Source organism: Heterocephalus glaber, unplaced genomic scaffold (genome assembly GCF_053883595.1).
Source record: "Heterocephalus glaber isolate CG9 unplaced genomic scaffold, H.glaber_assembly_v1.0 deba00001442, whole genome shotgun sequence".
In the NCBI taxonomy this organism is placed as follows: Eukaryota; Metazoa; Chordata; class Mammalia; order Rodentia; family Bathyergidae; genus Heterocephalus; species Heterocephalus glaber.
The window spans coordinates 26,606,716-26,626,457 of NW_028258296.1; the positions used below are offsets into that span (position 1 = coordinate 26,606,716).

Consider the following 19,742-nt stretch of genomic DNA (forward strand, 5'->3'; position numbering starts at 1 on the left):
AACCCTTTAAGGCACCTTTCTAAACCAATCAGTTTCCTCTGCCTCCCCATATTTTCAAATCCCTTATAATTTTGGAATGCCTATGGCTTATCAGGGTCTCCCTGGACCTTGCCTAATGGAAAATCTTGATATAGACATTTGCCTTCTATCTTCACTGTCCATTGGCTTAATTTGACAATAGTTGCAATTTAAAAATAAATGTTTTAATTACAGAATTTTTAGTATATAACAGTAGAGAGAATAAAATAATGAAACCCATCATCCACCTTCCAATTATCAATATTTTACTTCTGAACTTCTGTCAATCTCTCCTTTTTCAGTGCAAATCCAAAAAATAATTTAACTAATAATTAATAATTTAATTTTTAAAGTAAATTGTGGAGAGCAGTGTTAGCCATAGAGGCTCCATGTTAAATCTTACCCTCCATTGTCTAGAGCAAGGAGACTATGTTACGAGGAATCGCGTCCTTGCCAAATTAGATGTTTACCTTCAGAAATTGTCCTGGAACATGATGAATGTTTTGTAAACCCGAGAAACAAGCTCATGAGGGTGGGGACTTTCCAAAGAACTAGAGAACGAGGAAGCAGGTGTCTTTGGATAAGGGTCATGATTAATAACCAAACTCACCTGTGATAAAAAGGGGCGGACACTAAAAAAGCGGTGGCAGTCTCTCTGGATGCTCCCGACTCTATCTCTGCATCTTTCTTTTTCTTCGTCCTCACTCCCCCATTCAGGTGCTGTTCGACAAGTGACGGCTGGCTCCGTCATGGGTGGCGCCCGAACAGGGACCTGAATACGGGGGACCATAGTGAAGGACACCGCGGATCGTGAGCTTGGATAAGTAAATTAAGGGCGGTGAATGCACTCGGGAGTAACAAGGTGGGTATTGATAATAGCCGAATGCTTTTTGAACATATGCTTAAAAATATGCTTCGCGCTCGTGGAGCAAAGGTAGGGCAGCAACAATTATGTAATTTTTTAGAATTTGTAGAGAAAGTTTGTCCTTGGTTCTCTGAAGAAGGCACAGTAGATTTAGAAGTATGGAATAAGGTGGAAAGGCGACTTCAGGACTATTACGATGGTCATGGACCCACTAAAATCCCTATCGATGCTTTTAGTTTATGGGCTTTAATTAGAGATAGTTTGGATCCTCGGCATGAGGGAGAGAGAGTTGAAGGGCCCTCCTCAAGTCCTTCCTCGGAGGAGCCCGACTGGGCTGGTGTTCCCGAGGTTGTCCCTCCGCCTCCTATAGAAAGTGAAACTGAGCCATCTGCTCCGCCAGTGTATGCTGATGCAGAGCCTGCACTAAGGAAGGGTTTTTTTCCGGATGAGGGACCCCTAAACTCGGGAGATGCTGATGATTTGGAAGAAGAGGCTGCTAGGTATAATAATGAGGACTGCCCCCCCCCCCCGCATCGTAGCCGTGGCCAGGAAAACCGAAAAATCCAGCCAGCCAGTGAATGAGGACGTGACCGAAAGGATTACTAGATTGGAAAAGAGATTGGAGTCTCTTTGTCAGCAGTGGCAGACAGGCTTAACGGTGGAAGAGGAAGACCAGAAGACTCAGGGCGAGGGAGGAATAGTTCCTAGTATAATTGCTGGTCTTGATCCCCTGCCAGTTGCAGGTCCAAGATTAATGAAAAAAACTGACCCTCTTATAGCCATGATCAAACATCCCCCCAGGACCCAGGCCTTTGTCAATTCTTGGTCTCTGTCGCCATTACAAGCTACCCTGCAACATGCGGTTGACAGAGGGGAAGATACCCAGGGCTTTCATTTAGCTTGTCCAGTATTTGAGGAAGCTGACACTCAAGGGAATATGGTCAGAATCCTTCGGTTGATATCTTTTAAACAACTCAAAGAGTTAAAAATGGCATGTGCGCAATATGGCCCTACCGCACCTTTTACTCAGGCTATGTTAGAATCGTTGAGCACGGAGGCGCTGCCTCCCGGAGATTGGAAACAGCTTTCTAAGGCATGCCTGTCTGGGGGAGATTACCTCCTTTGGAAAACAGAATTTTCCGAGCAGTGTCAGAGAACAGCTGAATTAAATCTGGCTAATAGAAATGATATTGATTATGACATTCTGGCAAGAGAAGGGCAACATGCGGACCTCGCCAATCAATTATTGTTTCCTGCAGGAGTATATGCACAGGTCAATACCGCTGCCAAGCGGGCATGGCAGAAGCTGCCTTCTACAGGTAGGCAGACAGAAGATTTATCCAAAATTAGGCAGGGACCTGATGAGCCTTTTCAAGACTTTGTAGCCAAGTTAATGCAGACTGCCAGTAGAATGCTGGGAGATTCCGATGCGGGATTGTTACTGGTCAAACAACTGGCTTATGAAAATGCCAATACCGCCTGTCAGGCAGCCCTAAGACCATTTAGAAAGAAAGGCACCATTTCAGACTATATTAGAATGTGTGCTGACATTGGGCCTGCTTATACTCAGGGCCTTGCCATGGCAGCAGCTTTGCAAGGAAAAACAGTTAAAGAAGTGTTGCTCCAACAACAAAAGAGAAATCCCAAAGGCAGGATTTCGGGTCCACCAGGGAGTTGTTTTAGATGTGGCCAAATAGGCCATCAGGTGCGGCAATGTCCCAATAAGACTCCTCCAGCCAATTCAAACAATGCAGGGAAAGAAAATGGGCCTAGATTGTGTCCCAGGTGCAAAAGAGGCAATCATTGGGCTAATGAGTGTAAATCTAAAAAGGATACCATGGGAAATATTCTCCCGCAGGGAAACGGGAGGAGGGGCCCGCCCCAGGCCCCCTTCAAACATTCATTCCTCAGCAAGGAAATCCATTCAGGACCTTTTCAGAGCAACCGCAGGCAGCACAGGACTGGACCTCAATCCCTCCGCCTTCACAGTATTAACCCCAGAAATGGGGATGCAGGCCTTACCTACCGGAGTTTATGGGCCCTTACCATCAGGGATGATGGGATTGCTTTTAGGTCGAAGTAGCGCTACTATGAATGGTATTTTGGTTGTTCCTGGGGTCATAGATGGGGATTTCACTGGAGAAATTAAAATCATGACTCATTCACCTACTGGGGTTTCTGTGATACGAGCGGAACAACATATAGCACAGCTGCTGTTTCTCCCTCAAATACTAACAAAGCAGCAAAAAGAGAGAGGAGATGTTGGATTCAACTCTTTAGATGTTTATTGGGTAAGGTCTATAGGAGCCCAACGACCTGTGCTCACCCTGACCATTAATGGGAGAAATTTTCAGGGTCTACTGGACACTGGGGCTGACATCTCAGTTCTAACTGCAGACCAATGGCCTACAGCATGGCCTAAACAATCAACAATGACACAATTACAAGGAATAGGTCAAAGCCAAAGCACTGAACAGAGTAGTGATATGTTATTTTGGAAAGATGCCGAGGGTCATCAGGGTGGATTCCAGTCGTATATCGTGCCAGGGCTGCCAGTTAATTTATGGGGCAGAGACATTATGAAAGAAATGGGGGTGTATTTATATAGTCCTAGTGAACAGATCACCCACCGAATGTTTGAACAAGGGCTTTTACCTAATCAAGGCTTGGGAACTAAAGGTCAGGGGATACAGGAGCCTTTCTTTAATGCCAATCCAACGACCTCCAAAAACAGGTTTAGGGTGTTTTTAAAGGAGGCCACTGATCAGCCTGTACTTCACGCAGATCCCATTACTTGGAAAAGTGAGGAACCTGTGTGGGTGGATCAGTGGCCTCTCACCGAGGAAAAAATTAAAGCTGCTGAGCAGTTAGTACAGGAACAGCTCTATAGCGGACATGTAGCTCCTTCTAATTCTTCTTGGAACTCTCCTATCTTTGTCATTAAGAAAAAATCGGGGAAATAGAGATTATTACAAGATCTTAGAAAAGTCAATCAGACCATGGAAGTAATGGGAGCCTTGCAACCAGGATTGCCTATGCCATCAGCTTTGCCTAGAAATACTTATAAAATCATTGTAGATTTAAAGGATTGCTTTTATACTATTCCACTTGCTCCTGAAGATTGTAAGTGATTTGCTTTTAGTGTACCCTTGACAAATTTTAAGGAGCCTATGAAGAGATATCATTAGAAAGTATTGCCTCAGGGTATGGCTAATAGTCCTACTTTGTGTCAGAAATTTGTAGCTCAGGCAGTAAATAAAATCAGGCAAATATATCCTCAAATCTATATTGTTCATTATATGGATGATATACTTTTAGCTCGTGGACAAGAAGGCCTCTTATTAACAGCCTGTGCTCATTTACAACAAGCTTTGAGGGATCAAGGATTAGTGATTGCACCAGAAAAGGTTCAGACTGAACTGCCATATTCCTATTTAGGACATAAGTTATATCCCAAATCTATATTACCTCAGAAGGTTCAAATTAGGAAAGACAATTTACACACTTTGAATGATTTTCAGAAATTGTTAGGAGATATTAACTGGCTTAGACCATATTTAAAAATCTCCACTGGAGAATTGAAACCTTTATTCGATATCCTCTGGGGAGATTCTAGTCCTACATCTGTTAGAAAATTAACTGAAGAAGGTCAGATGGCCTTGTGTGAGGTAGAACAAGCTATAGAACGACAGCAAGTTCAATATATAGATTATGCTCGAGGATAGGCTGCCTATGATCTGGCGACAGCACATGCTCCCACTGCTGTTTTATGGCAAGAGGGTCCCTTGCTTTGGTTGCATTTGCCTGTTTCTCCAGCCAGAGTGTTAACTCTCTATTATGAATCTGTGGCGTGCCTAGTTCTTATGGCACGGGAGGAATCTCGAAAATATTTTGGAGCAGAGCCTTCCTTAATTGGAGTCCCGTTTACCAAACAACAGTTAGATTGGCTATTCCAAAATGTGGACATGTGGGCCATTGCTTTTGCACATTACCCTGGATGTATAGATAACCATATCCCCAAGGATAAATTATTGCAATTTGTTAATATTCATGCTTTGGTGTTTCCCAAGATTATGAAACAGGAACCCATAAAAAATGCTCAAGTGGTTTTCACTGATGGGTCTTCCAATGGTATTGTGGCATGTTATTTGGGGAAAGCCACAGATTGTTCATACAGCCCCCGCCTCCGCTCAGATTGTTGAGCTTCGCGCCGTCGCTGCGGTATTTGAACTTTTGGCCCATTATTCTTTTAATTTGTATACAGATAGTCATTATATTGTTAAAGCTTTACAGGTGCTTGAAACAGTTGCTTATATTGATGCTGCCAATAATCAAATACAGGAGCTCTTTGCTCAGATACAACGGTGCATACATGCCCGGACCTGTCCTTGTTATGTGGGTCACATTAGGGCTCATTCTGGGCTTCCCGGACCCCTGGCAAAGGGAAATGATCTTGCAGATCAGGCTACACAGCTAGTAGCTTTCAGTCAATTGGAATTAGCTCAGCAGTCTCACGCTCTACATCATCAAAATAGCCACAGCTTAAGGAAGCAATTCCATATAACTCGAGAAGCCGCTCGACAAATAGTTAAGCAATGTTCTGCCTGTCCTATACATCATTCTGTCCCTCATTATGGGGTAAATCCCTGCGGCCTTAAACCTAATCAGTTATGGCAAATGGATGTTACCCATATTCCCGAATATGGAAAACAGAAATATATACATGTAAGTATTGATACCTTTTCAGGATTTATTATGGCCACCGCACAAACTGGAGAAGCTACGAAACATGTGATAGCCCATTGTTTAACATGCTTTGCCACAACTGGGGTCCCTATCGTTCTTAAAACTGATAATGGCATGGGATATATTAGTAAAGCTTTTCAAATCTTTTATAAACAGATGGGTATCGCCCATAAGACAGGTATTCCTTATAACCCACAAGGCCAAGGGATTGTGGAAAGAGCCCAGGGTGCTCTAAAAAATCAATTGCAAAAAATAAAAAAGGGGGAGTTATGCCCTTTATCCCCACAGAATTATTTACATCATTCTCTCTTCATCCTGAACTTTTTGATTGTGGATGCTTATGGATTGACTGCAGCAGAATGGCTGTGGCATCCTAAAACTAAATCATCATATGCTCAAGTGAGGTGGAAAGATCTCCTCACGGGTGTATGGAGTGGCCCCGACCCGGTATTAATATGGGGACGAGGGCATGTTTATGTTTTCCTGCAGGACGCTGAAGGTGCCAGGTGGCTGCCTGAAAGGTTGGTCCATTTTGCGGGAAATTCTCCTGCCCCTTAGGATGATCCTGTCAACACTTAATGAGAAGGTTTATTGGACTTATGTACCTAATCCACCTGTTGTATATCCAACAAGCTGAAAAAAAATGGAGAAGTAGTGGTATGGGTGAACAATACCAGGCTGTTGGATGAGCCGGCGGCACCTGACAAGAACGAGGTCCAATTGTTCAACTATATGGGATCAGAAACCAGAATCCCCATATGTTTCTTCAAAATCAACAGAACTGATTGTATAAGACTGAGCGCTCGCACCCTGGCAGGAAGGCAGGTAGATCAATGCAAAGGCGGGATCACTGGAGTCCATCTACATCTACCTGTGGGTATAGAGACCACTGGTGTAGTGCCTCCAACTTTTAATGCTCCAGTGGGACTGTTCCATAGAAGAAATGTGTGGTGGGTGCCCCTGTGAGATATAATATTACTGGATTTGATACTTATGTTTTGGACTGGCCTGAAAATTCTTGTCATCCCAAAAGAAATGTCACTGCATATGTCATGCACTCTTAGGTATTTCTTGTAGGAAATATTAGTGTTCAGAAAGATTATGATTATTATAATGTAATTTACTTCAATTGTCAAATAAGCAATTGTGTCACCCAAACAGAAAATCAGATAATGGTTTTGCGAATGAGTTCTTAGATTTGGATATTATAGATCTCCAAAATGCAGAACCCCTAAAATTTGATGCAGCCCAGGCTGCACAGGATTTTATCAAACAAATTAGAAAAGTTCTGCCATCTACATCTGCATTTACGCGGTAACTCATTTCCATAGTAATTATTGGAGGAGGGCTGCCTCTTAGATGCATGCTCCTTTCGGTGCTACTACAGATGTTTATGCATTCTTTAATGAGGATGGCTGGAAGTATTCATGGTCTACAATTACATGCTACACCGCCTAAACCTATGGTGTAATTCCCTGCAGAAGCTGGTAGTCAATGGTGGGTAAGAGGAATACAGGAAATCACCAACCTAAGACAGAGCAAGAGTACTGTGATGCTCTTGACTCCATGACGGGTAAGGGATTTCTTTATATTCCTCACCTCAGACAGGCATAGCCTATCTGCGTGATCAAGGGACCTTGATCATAATATATAAAACAGGGGGAGATGTGGAGAGCAGTGTTAGCCATAGAGACTCCATGTTAAATCTTACCCTCCATTGTATAGAGCAAGGAGACTATGTTACGAGGAACCGCGTCCTTGCCAAATTCGATGTTTACCTTCAGAAATGGTCCTGGAACATGATGAACGTTTTGTAAACCCGCGAAACAAGAAAGCCCATGAGGGTGGGGAATTTCCAAAGAACTAGAGAACAAGGAAGCAGGTGTCTTTGGATAAGGGTCATGATTAATAACCAAACTCACCTGTGATAAAAAGGGGGGAGGAGAATAAAAAAGCACAGTGGCAGTCTCTCTGGGGGGCTCCTGACTCTATCTCTGCATCTTTCTTTTTCTTCATCCTCACTCCCCCATTCAGGTGCTGTTCGACAAGTGACAGCTGGCTCCGTCAGTAAACCTCATATCATTTCACTTCTAAATACTTCTATTGAATCTCTATAATTTATGGCTATTTGATCCTTTTCTATCAGAAAGGAATCTAATTGACCTTCCTCACCATTTTAAGCATAGACATGTAAATGGTTCCCGGGCTATCTGTGAACTGGATGTCACTGGGTCTAATGACCAACCTAGTCCAATCAGGAGTGGTTGGGGAGACCTGTGGTCATTAACATAAAATAACTCTTGATGACACTGCTTGTCTACAAAACTAAGAGGAAAACAGTTTTCTGTATCAGGGGGATCAGTCATGGTACATAGTGTAAAACCTGATTAAATCCTCCCTAGATCACAGAGTCACCACCAGTCCTGGGATTATGGGAAGGCACTTTCCTCAGGCACAGAATTTAGGGGGAGTCAGTAACGAAGATAAGTATTATATTAATGCAATGTTTTAATGAATCAAGATTAATTCTAGGAAATCTGCAGTGAGCATTAAAATGTTAAGTAAAACAGGATCTTCCCACAAGAGTAATAAATATGCTACATTGAGTGATCATCATATATTCAGGTACTTTGCATTCATTAAATCATTTACTTATAACAACCCCATGTGGATGATATAATTAAATAGTATTGTTAAAATTCTTGACATCAGGACTGGGGATATAGTTCAGTGGTAGAGCACTTGCCAGACATGTGTGAGGCCCTGGTTTGATCTCTAAAACAGAAAGGAAGGAAGGAAGGTAGGAAGGAAGAAATGAAGGAAAAAAGAGAGGGAAAATCTTGGTAACAAATTGTATTTTCAACCTAATTTTGAACAGAAAAGCATTTATTGGTAAAATTTCATATAAATCATCAGAACCTCAGTGGAGACATATACAAAAAAAGTAAACAGTTTCTGTTTTTAACATGTCTTCTTTAATTTTTCTTTTTCTTGGTATTCCCAGTTCAATGACCTAACTTGCTTAGAAAAACAAACCTTTTCCAAGAGAAACAACACTTAAATCAAAGAAAATTCTTACATCAACAGTGTTTTTAAAATGTGATCATTTTAAGACCGTGATATTTCCGACAAGCTGAGATTTTGGAATTTAGAATTGGGGTGCTTCATCACTCAGGGGACTAATTTTTTAGGAGAGCTTTAGAGTTACATTTTGGAAGTTGCTGAGAGGGTATTTTGCTTTTGAACTGTGATACCTCTTGAACAAAAAAGGGATTTTCAATATTATTATTTACAATGGAATCTAGGGATAGGCAACTACAATTAATCAGTCACTTATTCAACATCTATTTATTCAGGGCCTAAAGGGATTAAAGCACTGTGCTTAGGAAACAACTATGAAATAGACGATGAAAGTCCTTGCCTTCATGGAACTAACATTTGATTTTTAGTATTACAGTAGTGCTCAGTATAGTATCTCTAATTTAAGACTTGATTTTTCCATATTTAAAAAGCAATAATGTTAACTTATGAGAAAACTGGAAAATATATTCAATCTCAACTAGTTATACTTTAAATGCACTAGAATATTCCCAAATCAGTAACATTTTTTACACCTGTATTGCCATTCTCCTGAATATTCTAGCTCAGTATCAAATAATCCCCCAGAAAAAATATTTAATAATTAAACACTTGTTTGTACCACAGGGTATATGTGAATTGAGAAGTCTTGTGATTTTCCACTTCTAAACTGCTTTCTGAAAATAACTTTAGAAAGCAATAACAACCAAGTGGACTTATAATAGTATAAAAAAGAATAAAATAAGTAGGAATCAATTTAATAAAGGAACAGCAAAACATACATTGAAAATTATAAAGTATTGCTGAAAGAAATTAAATATCTAAATAAATGTAACAGCATTCCACTTTCGCAGAATAGATGGCTTAAAGATGGCACTACTCCCTGAATTGATTCCAGACTCAACACAATCCCTATCATAATCTTAGCTGCCCTTTCTGTAGAAATTAATAAACTGATCTTAAGATTCATATAAAAATGCAAGGAACCCAGAATAGCCAAAAATACCTTGAAAAAGAACAAAGCTGGAGGACTCACATTTCCTGATTTCAGAGTGATTCAAAGCTATAGTAATCAAGACACTATTTTACTGGCAGGAAGATAACATAAATTAATGTGATAGAACCGAGGGCATAGAAATAAACTCTTATATTTATGATCAATTGATTTGTGACAAGTATGCCAAGACAATTCAATGGGAGAAAGAGTCATTCTCAACAAAGGATTCTGAGAAAACTAGATATCCAAGTGCAAACAAACAAAAAAAAGTGAATACTTTCTTTACACCAAACACAAGAATTAACCCAAAATAGGTTACAGAACTAAATGAAAGGGATAATATGGAATTCTTTAAAAAAAAAAAAAAAAGCACATGAAAAGATGATCCACAGCATTAGCCACTAGATGAATGTAAATAAAAACCACAGTGAAATATTACATCACACACACTAGAATGGCTAAAAAATTTTAAAAGACAGGTAATAAGTATTGGGGAGGATGTGGAAAAAATTAGAAACTTTGTATACTGCTAGTGCAAATGCATTTGGTAAAGCCATTTGGGAAATATTCTTAAAGTCCTTCAATAGACTAAATAAAGATAGGGTTACCATGTAACCCACTAATTCTACTTCTAGGTATGTATCCAAGAGCAATGAAAATATACGTCTATACAAAAACTTGTTCATGAATGTTCATAACAGCATTACTCTAATAGCCAAGAGTGGGAAAAAAATCAAATGTCTATCAACTGATAAGCAGATAAATAAAATGTTATATAGCCATACAATGGAATGTGATACAGGCATAAAAAAGAAATGAAGTATTAATACATACTTACAACATAGAATGAACCTTAAACATTATGCTAAGTGAAAGAAGGTGGTCACAAAAGACCATGTACAATATGATTCCATTTATTTAGAATGTCCAAGAATAAATAAATTTACAGAGAAAAAAGTAGTTCCAAGATTATTTAGGAGGCTGGCAGGTGGAAATGCTGGGTGAGTGTCAGTGAGTACAGGGTTCCTTTTAGGGGTGATGAAAATGTTTTAAAATTAAATTGTAATAGTTGAATGACTGAATATATTAAGAACCATTGAATTGTATATTTTAAATGGGTGAATTATATGACATGTAAATTATACCTCAATGATATTAAATATGCAATTTTAAGGATTCATTTTTGATATAAAATTAATTAAAATAACATAGTAAGCAGGGGATTTAGCTCAGTGGTGCTGCCACCTGCCTCACAAGTGCAAGGTCTTGAGTTCGATCCCTAGGACCAAAAAACAATAAAAAATTTAAAAAATAATGTAGTTAAATTTTAACCTCTAGATTCAGTTTATTGAACTGAATATTGGGACAATCTTTATTTCAAAAGGTTATTATGAATTTTTAAAATTTTTTTCACTCATTCAATGAAAAGTTGAATGCAAGTTGAGTACCTGCTAAGTTCAAGCAGGTGATACAGGAGAGAATATAGAAGACACAAATATGAGTATAATCCTTGTGAAACATTCCAGTGAGGAGAAGCAAGCAACAAAATGATATATAGGTTAGATGATGATTAGTGCTGCAGGAAAAAAAAAGAAGGAGAATTCAGTAGAGGATGGAATGTTCAGGGGGTTTTTGTTTGTTTTTTGAATGTTCAGTTTTAAGTTGATCAGACAAGTATTCACTGAGAGGTTAAGATTTCAGGAAAGTTCTGAGAGAGCAAGCTATGTAGCTGAATTGGGGTAGGGGAGAGGGAGTGTGGGGGGGCACTGCTAGTAAGAAAAATGACTTGAGCTCAAGCCTGGAAGCAGGAGTTTGCCTGAGGATATTCTAGGAACAGTCAGAAAGTCAGTTTAGCTGAAGCTGAATGATGGAGAGGGAAGAGAAAAGACAGCAAGGTCAGAGGGGAAGGGTTATTGAGTGCAGGTGTGGGGGATTGAAAACCCCGGCAGATTGAGTACAGCCCCACTCAGGTCAGGAATTTAGATTTTTTTTTCCTGAGCAGGAAGAAGGACTATCAAAGCATTTTGAGTAGATTAATAAATTGAACGGATTAATATTTAAACATTTCTGGCTGCTCGGTTAAAAACAGATGGGGGTGGGGTAGGTGGCTAAAATTGGAAGGTGGCCAGAAGTCTAGGTGAGAGAGGAAAGTGGCTTAGAGTTAGTGGAGAAGATGGTGAGGAATGATTAACATTATATATTCTCTGAAGCAAGAACCAACAGGATTTAATGACAGACTGGGAAGTATAAGAGGAAGAAAGACATCAATCAAGGAGAAATGAAAACAAATTCATATCTGTAAAGCATAATACCTGGTAAATAAAAACCAGTGAATAAATATCAGCTGTTATTATTGTACTACTACTGTATGCTATTAAAAGTCATAGAAGGCAACCTGTAGACCCTGTAAGTAGCACCTAACATTAAGTATTCTTATTAACCATGACAGGCATTAAACAGTGAGAGTGCATGGCCTCTCCCAACACTGAGTGATGGGCAAGTGAAGAAGCTTCTAGAGTCAAGATGAATTAAATAACATACAGGTTCTGGAGGGACTGTTGAGGAAGACCTGTAAGTAACCACACTCTTCTTTCTCTCTGAGTACTCAGAACCTTAGTTATCTTCTTTTGATTGTTGTGCAAAATGTGTTCTCTCTGTTACCTTCTTGAGTACTATTTATATGTAACCTACTAAGTGTGTTTTCACTAAGAAGGTATACATTTTCAATGTAGAGAATTTAGAAAACATAATGACAAAATTTAAACTATCTAGGAATACAATTATTCTAATATTTTCCTGAGGACTTATACCTATTTTTATAACTATTAAAATGGGACATGAATGAGTTCCTAGATTCAATCTCTAACATTGCAAAAAAAAAAAAAAAGGATTATTCTGTACATAGTGTTTTAAAGTCTGTTTTATTCATTTAGGAATATTGTTTCTTGGACAAAAATTACTTTTCCAAAACATCACTTTCAATGGTGTATAATGAAGTACCAATCATGTATTCCCTATTGTCCAACATTCAGGCTCTTTCTAATTTTTTTGCATTATAAGTAATGTTGTAATCATTATATACTAACAAGGAACAAAATTTTAACAAACTGAATTTAAACATCTATTTAGCTTTTATTAGCAATTCATGCATAGCAGAGCATTCAATGAACGGAATAGAAAGGCATACTTCCAGGCAAGGCAGAACAGTTGGTTTTGGTAAGATAGCTTGAGCAACTACAAGGAAACAGTGTCATGCAGAAAAGCATTAACATCAGGATATTCAGTTACTCAGGTCCCTATAGAAAAAAGCAGAGGGGGCGTCCTTATCATGCTGGCTTCCATTGACTGGGCCCCATTGGATTGGTTGCTGTGAATCTCCTGGTATTTGGAAAACTCACAAATTGTTACATTCAGTTGGATTATCTGGCACCTAGTATGAGTGATTATGAAGTCACTAGTACTAGTGACTAGTACTAAGTAAGCTATGAAGAATTTCAAATACAGTCCTTATTTCTTATTTCAACCTGTGAAATAACTTCACCTATTTTTCTTACAAGCCATTTTCTCACATTTTAAGTCATATCTGGAAATTTACTTGAGAACCAAGAATAAGGAAGCAAAGGGCTCAAGAAGTAATTATCAGAAACAGCAACCTGTGTGTGCTCTGTAACATCTTTTTTGGTCGTGCTAGTCCAGTTTGCCTAATTTTGTTAATGTGCTCTGAAAGATAAAAAATTTGAGTATGTAGTGTATATGATAAGAAATTGTGAATGGTGAGACTTAGGTGACACTTCATCAGCATTCAAAGATACTGGTATTTAATCCTCTGATGGAAAACTTGCCTCCAAATTTGAAGCTGGAAAGTCACTGGAATAACTGAAAAAGAAACAATACATAGTTTTTTAGATTTTTGGTACGTGTGTTATAAACTGTGTAAAAAGTGAAGTGTCTGTACTGATCCTCAACACAACCAATAAAATCTCAAATGTGGAAGACCAAAAAAAAAAAAGAAAGAAAGAAAGAAACAGCAACCTGTAGTAGTCCAGCATACGTGGACATTTCAGCCAGGAGGCTGTATGATGTGTCAGAGGTTTCTCCCCACTCCACTGTAAGAACTATGCCTGCTAGTGAATATGGCTGGGTTGCTAGCTGGTGGGCTGGATGGAGCCTGCTGACATAGGTGTGGTACTCCTCCTTAATCATCCAGTCAGGGGAGGTTGGTGTTGGAGAAGGGGTGCCAGGACACAGGAGTGGCTGCAGCACAGAAGGAAAGCAAAACTATGCTGCTCTCAGCAGCTGTGAGAATGTCTCTTCCTCAGAGCTCATACCCTTGCCCGGGCCACCCTGGAGCCTTAGACCTGAGGAACTCAATGCTGTTAGGAATCAGACCTTTCTGCTTTTGACTGGCATAGCAGTCCCAGCAGAAAAAAAGCCAAATTTCCTTTTTCACTTTGATTCAAACTAGGTTACTTTCTGAAGCAGACTCTAACTCCAACCCAGGGCTTTTTCCTAACAAGGTTATAAGATTTCCAAGGACTGGCTGGATAGTGGTACCTTCCTGATGCAGAGACTCACCCCAGGACTCTTAGGCCATGAACTACACAAAACCCTGAGGAGATTATCCAGGGCATGGGAAGAACACTCCCCAGCCAAACTCAGAACCAAGGAAATCTCAGCACCCTTGGTAGATAAATTTGGATTCCTCTAGAAAACCTACAAGTACACCAAGATGCTTGCCTCTCACAGCACCCCAAAGGGACACACATTACCTCTTCTGGATGGGGATACAAAGTCACCCATTTGCATGAGGTCACCTTGTCCAGGGGGAGCAGCAGGGTGGCTCTTCTGACTGCCCAGCAACCATCCTTCCCTCAAAATTGCCCGCAGCCTTCCCTCACGTGTCCTCATACTGATCACATTCACAATGTAACTTCTCAGTGTGCAGCCAGTGGCCCCACATGTGACCGAAGTCCTATGGGAACCACAGCAACTGCAGAGATCTGAGGAGCTAGTTATATGTCCCATGATCTCAGAGATTCGTTCCTCAGGCAGGCTGACTGGGTGTCATAAAATTTAATTATATAATGTAAACTGACTGTGGGGATGTTTTTGCAGAGCAGGCACTGACATCCCTCAGGCTTTGCAGGACAGCAAGAGCTAATGTGAGTCACTATTCAATGCGTCTTCACAGAATCTGAGCACAAACAGGAAGGTGCAGGCCTGGCCCCAACTGCTGAGTCAGAGCAGGCTTGGTTCTCCAGGCAGGGCTGTGCCCCACCCCCTACTGCCCCTGCTCCCCTGGAGGGCAGGGCAAACTGAAGCCTGTGCAGAAATCCAAACTGTAGGGCTGGAGGGAGGAAACAGCAAATTTTTATTCCCCACCTCCATTTCTGAGAAGATGCACTTTTCTTCTGCCTCCTTCCTTCTCCTTTTCCCTATTCTTTTCCCATATCCAACTTGGGAAGTAAGAGTTGGCAATACCCAATAGCCAGAGGCAGGTAAGCATTGCTTAAGGTCCAGGAACAGGTTGTTTGGAAAGTATCTTAAAATTTATACCATATATAGTATTGTTACTGGATGCGCTAGGGACTGGCAGTGTTTTCCAGGTTATTTGTTTGGATCAGTGAATTGGTCAGAACAATTGGTAGATATGAAAGATTATCATTTAATTTAGGGCAGAAATAAGAAAAAGAGTAAGAAATGCAAAAGAAGTATTCAGGGAGAAAAGGGTGTTTTGAAAAAGAGAGAAGATACATCCTACAAGCAGAATGGACCACTGAAAGAACAAGAGCATGGTGGCACATGCCTTTAACCCCAGCACTTGGGAGGTGGAGGCAGGAGGATTGCCACAAATTCAAGGCCAGTCTGGGCTAGTGAGCTCAAGGCTAATCTGAACTACACGGTGAGATCCTGTCTCAAAAAACCAAAACAAAACCAAACAACGAGGGCAGTGGCCCCAAAGTCACTTGCTGCCACCCTTTTATGGCTTCTTGGATAGTTGGTCCAGGTGATCCCACTTTATCTCATCCTAGAAGATTGATATCAGATGCCAGGTTTGGCGTGTTCTGATGTCAGAAGATTGGTGCCTGGTGGCAGGGCTCAGCTTGATCTCATGTCAGGCTCAGGTGCTGCTGTTCTGTGCCTGTGATTAGTAAGTTCCCTCAATTGGTAGGGTGTGCCCAGCTGCTCCAGTAACATTGCCATGCTTCAGCCTCCTACTTTATTAGCCTGCACACACACACCAATGTTCACATCAGAAAACTCATACTTTTGTTTATCTTGTTGACTTGCTTTTTTTTTTTTTTTTTTGGTACTGGGGATCGAACTCAGGACCTTGCTGTTGTGAGGCAGGCAGTGGAACCACTGAGCTAAATCCCCAGCCCTGACTTGCTCTTTGTATTTAATTTTAATTTAGTTTTTCTTTTAAATTGCATGGGGGTCTGTGAAAACACACACCATTATCTTTTCATCTTTTCTGTGCTAGAGCTGCTGAAGTCCTGGAGCAACAGTGGTGAGTTTTGAAAAGCTGTGGTCAGGGAAGTCTGGGTGGGAGGGAGACAAACTTTTCATGTAAAGCTGCAACTGGGAATACAGTAATATTGGGGATTGTTGGTAGATATGGATGATGTCAGCTACTTTGGGTGGCAGTAGTACAGCGTAAGGTCAAAAGACTTTTGTGGTCTCAGGCTGGGCTCAAAACCCGGCTCTGGCATTTATATACAGGGTAATCTCAGTGAGTTATTCAACCTCTCTGATGGTGAGTTTTATCATTCATAAATTAGGTGACCCTTAGGATTACATGAGCTAACATGAATAAGCCACTTGATACACATAGCAAATATCTGGTAAATGGTAGCTCTTGTTTTACAATGTAAGTTTTAAAAACAATTCTTCTTAAAAATTAAGACAACATGATAAATTATACTTCCTTTAAAACATTTAAAAATAAGTACTAGAATTTTTCTTTTCTTTCTTTTTTTTCTTTAAATAAAATCTGCTTTTTAATATGGAGAAGACCTCTATCAAAGCCTGGTAAATAAAAGAACAATTTAGGCTAATGGTATGAACCTCAGTACAGGTATTATTTATCAATTTGCTCAGTTGGTGAAAGTGTTCTTATGCAAACCAATTAAATTAACACGTCAATTTTACCCACAATAAGAAAAGTAAAAAAATCTAGAAAGAATGGAAATACTTACTTTACTTAGGATCTTGTCATTAATTTAAGTTGACTTAGGCTCAAAGGAGGAAAGGACAGAAGGGAAAGGTAGCTGACCCGAGGTGAAAGAGGGTTAGGAAGCTGAGGGAAAGGCTTCCTTCTTGGAAAAGATTAAAACAAGAGCTTCCACAGGAGTAAAGATTCACACAGGAAAGGCCTGGAAACCTGACAGCTAAGCTAAGGGCTCCCTGTGATCCTAAACCCCGATGGTGACTGATAACCCCCTTTGTGTTTGGGCCTAGAGCTTCCGGGCAGGAAACCCCAGCCCCGTACCAGGGATAAGGCCAGCCTGGGAGCAGGCCCTGTGAGGGCGTCTCATTGCCACTTCCCACTCTCCCTGGGAGGCTCTGATTCAGGCTCCCTTTCCCAGGCCCTCAGAGGTCTCAGAGGTCAGGGCTCATGCCTGCTGGTGTGGAATTAGCCCTCTTCTGTGTGGAGGTCAGTCCTTAAAGCCAGGCCTAAGGGTGGGAGCTGGGACACAGGCAAGCACCGCCATGCCTGGCTGTTTTATTCATTTTTAAAGAAGAAAAAAATACACAATTTATTACATGCCTAAGGCATTAGAAGTATTAATAGGCTCCTTATACAACTTGATTATTTTTGGTGCTGGGGATTGAACCCAGGGCCTCAGGCATGCTAAGTACTCTACCAGCCTCTATAACTTGATTTTTTAGTGGCTGGTGAGTATTCCATTATATGCATGTCCATAATTTATTTAACCAACTCTTTCATTGAATATTCAGTAATTAACTTTTTTCACTCTTAAATAGATTTGTGATAAACATAACAATCACTATTTTCAATATATATTTTCATTCTGCTAAAACAAAGAGAGAACAATAATATGATTATCCAAAAAGTTCTCAATTTGACCAAAATGTTCTGAAGCATTTGGAAGGTCACTTTAATGTAGCTTTCAGATCTCCCTGGCTCACAGATAACATAGCTTTCTGTCTCTGGATCCCTCCAAGGCAGCCTGGAGTGTTTACTCATTCAGTCAGCTAATATTTTTTGAGTGCCTACTATTTCAGGGGCAGAGCATACAACTTCCAGAGCATTCTTGGAGCTTATATAGAAATAAGTAAAGAGTCCTGGATTCTGAAATCAGATAGCTTGCTCTAGTCCTAAGAAGTATACCTTATGGCTTTGAATAAGCAACTTTACCACTATGAACTTTGATCTCTTTGTGTGTGGAATTAGAATAATGGTAACTACTTCATGGATTGTTGGAAAGGTTAAGTGACATAATACTTGTAAAGATTTTATATAATGTGTGGTACATATTGAAAATTCTGCCTATTAGTATTAGCTCTATTACTGCCCTCCTGTTATTGTTGAAGAAATCTAAAGCTCTTTACATCTCTCCATAATTAAGAACTTCCCGATTATCTACACTTAAAATAATTCTACTCTCATTGCCAGCAACTTCACTGATACAACTGTCTGATCAATTATTGCTTGAGCTGTGCACATTGTCAAGGAAAAAGGAAATGCTACATTAACAGATAAAAACATAGAGTTCAGCAGTTAGCCTTCCAAGGGACAGTAGATACCTGAGTAGTCTTGAAATTTAGAGTTAACAAAACACAATTGCTAAAGTTTACCATGGAAAAAATAGTCTCTCTTTTTTTTTTTGTATTAAATTCTTTTATTGGTACATTGTAGGTACACAACACAATTACATTTCTCATTGGGAATTGTACCTTTCCATGATGCATCTTGGTTCTTATTTTTTCCCCATTCCTACCCCTCCCTTCACCCCCTCCACCCTTCCCTATTTACAAAGACTTTATTTCCATTTTTTCCATTTCTCATCATTTTTCCTTTCCCTTCTTTCCTTTCCCCTGCCCCTCCCACTACCCCTACCCCTTTGGACCTTTTCTTCCTATTTTACATTATCAATTATTCATTCTAATCATTGGTACATTTTAGGTATACAATATAATGACATTCATCATTGGAAATTTGTACCTTTACATAGTCTCTCTTGGTTCTTATTTTTCACCCTTGCCCAGCCCTCCTTTCAACCCCTCCAGTCCTCCCTATTTACAAAGATTTTGTTCCTAGTTTTCCATTTTCTCATATTAATCCCATTCCCTTCTATCCTTTCCCCTAGCCCTCCCACTTCCTTCCCCTTTGCCCCTTTTCTTCCTATTTCACATTACCTAGTATACATTTAGTCCTTATTTACACTTTCAGGTTCTCACACCAGAGAAACTATTCGGTATTTACACATGTGTGTCCTATTTATTTCACTTAAGAGTACTGTCTCAATGTACATCCACTTAGCTATAAATGTCTCTAATTTCTTGTTTTTGATGGCTGAGTAGTACTCCATTTTATAAAAATACCACATTTTCTTTATCCAGTGTCCAGTTGATGGGCATTTGGGCTGTTTCCAAGTTTTAACTATTACAAACTGTGCTGCTATGAACACGGGCGCACATATATCACTGTGGTATGATTCTTTTAATTCTTTGGGGAAGATCCCCAGCAGTGGAATAGCCAGGTCAAATGGAACTTTCAGTCCTAGTTCTTTGAGGTATCTCCATACTGATTTCCACAGTGCTTGCACCAGTCTACACTCCCACCAGCAGTGCAGCAGGGTTCCTCTTTCCCCACAGCCCCGCCAGCATTTGTTAGTGGTTGATTTCATGATAGCAGCCATTCTTTCTGGAGTGAAGTGGAATCTCAGTGTTGTTTTCATTTGCATCTCTCGAATGACCAGTTGTAGGGGACAGGGGAAGGAGACGTTACCAGAACCTCTGCAGTGAGTCCTGGTCTCCTGCGAGCCAAGGCAGCACACGGCGAATTACAGG

At 40.1% G+C, this 19,742-nt stretch overlaps 1 long non-coding RNA gene across 1 annotated transcript in view; it reads left to right on the forward strand.

The window, feature by feature from the left end:
• The first annotated feature begins 402 nt into the window (after nucleotides 1-402).
• Nucleotides 403-19,742, forward strand: part of LOC110348400 (uncharacterized) — a 73,852-nt gene continuing 54,512 nt past the window's right edge. The window contains exons 1-2 of the long non-coding RNA XR_002393615.2: nucleotides 403-880; nucleotides 12,154-12,275. This is a non-coding gene — a long non-coding RNA (uncharacterized LOC110348400). The remainder of the gene's footprint in view (nucleotides 881-12,153; nucleotides 12,276-19,742) is intronic.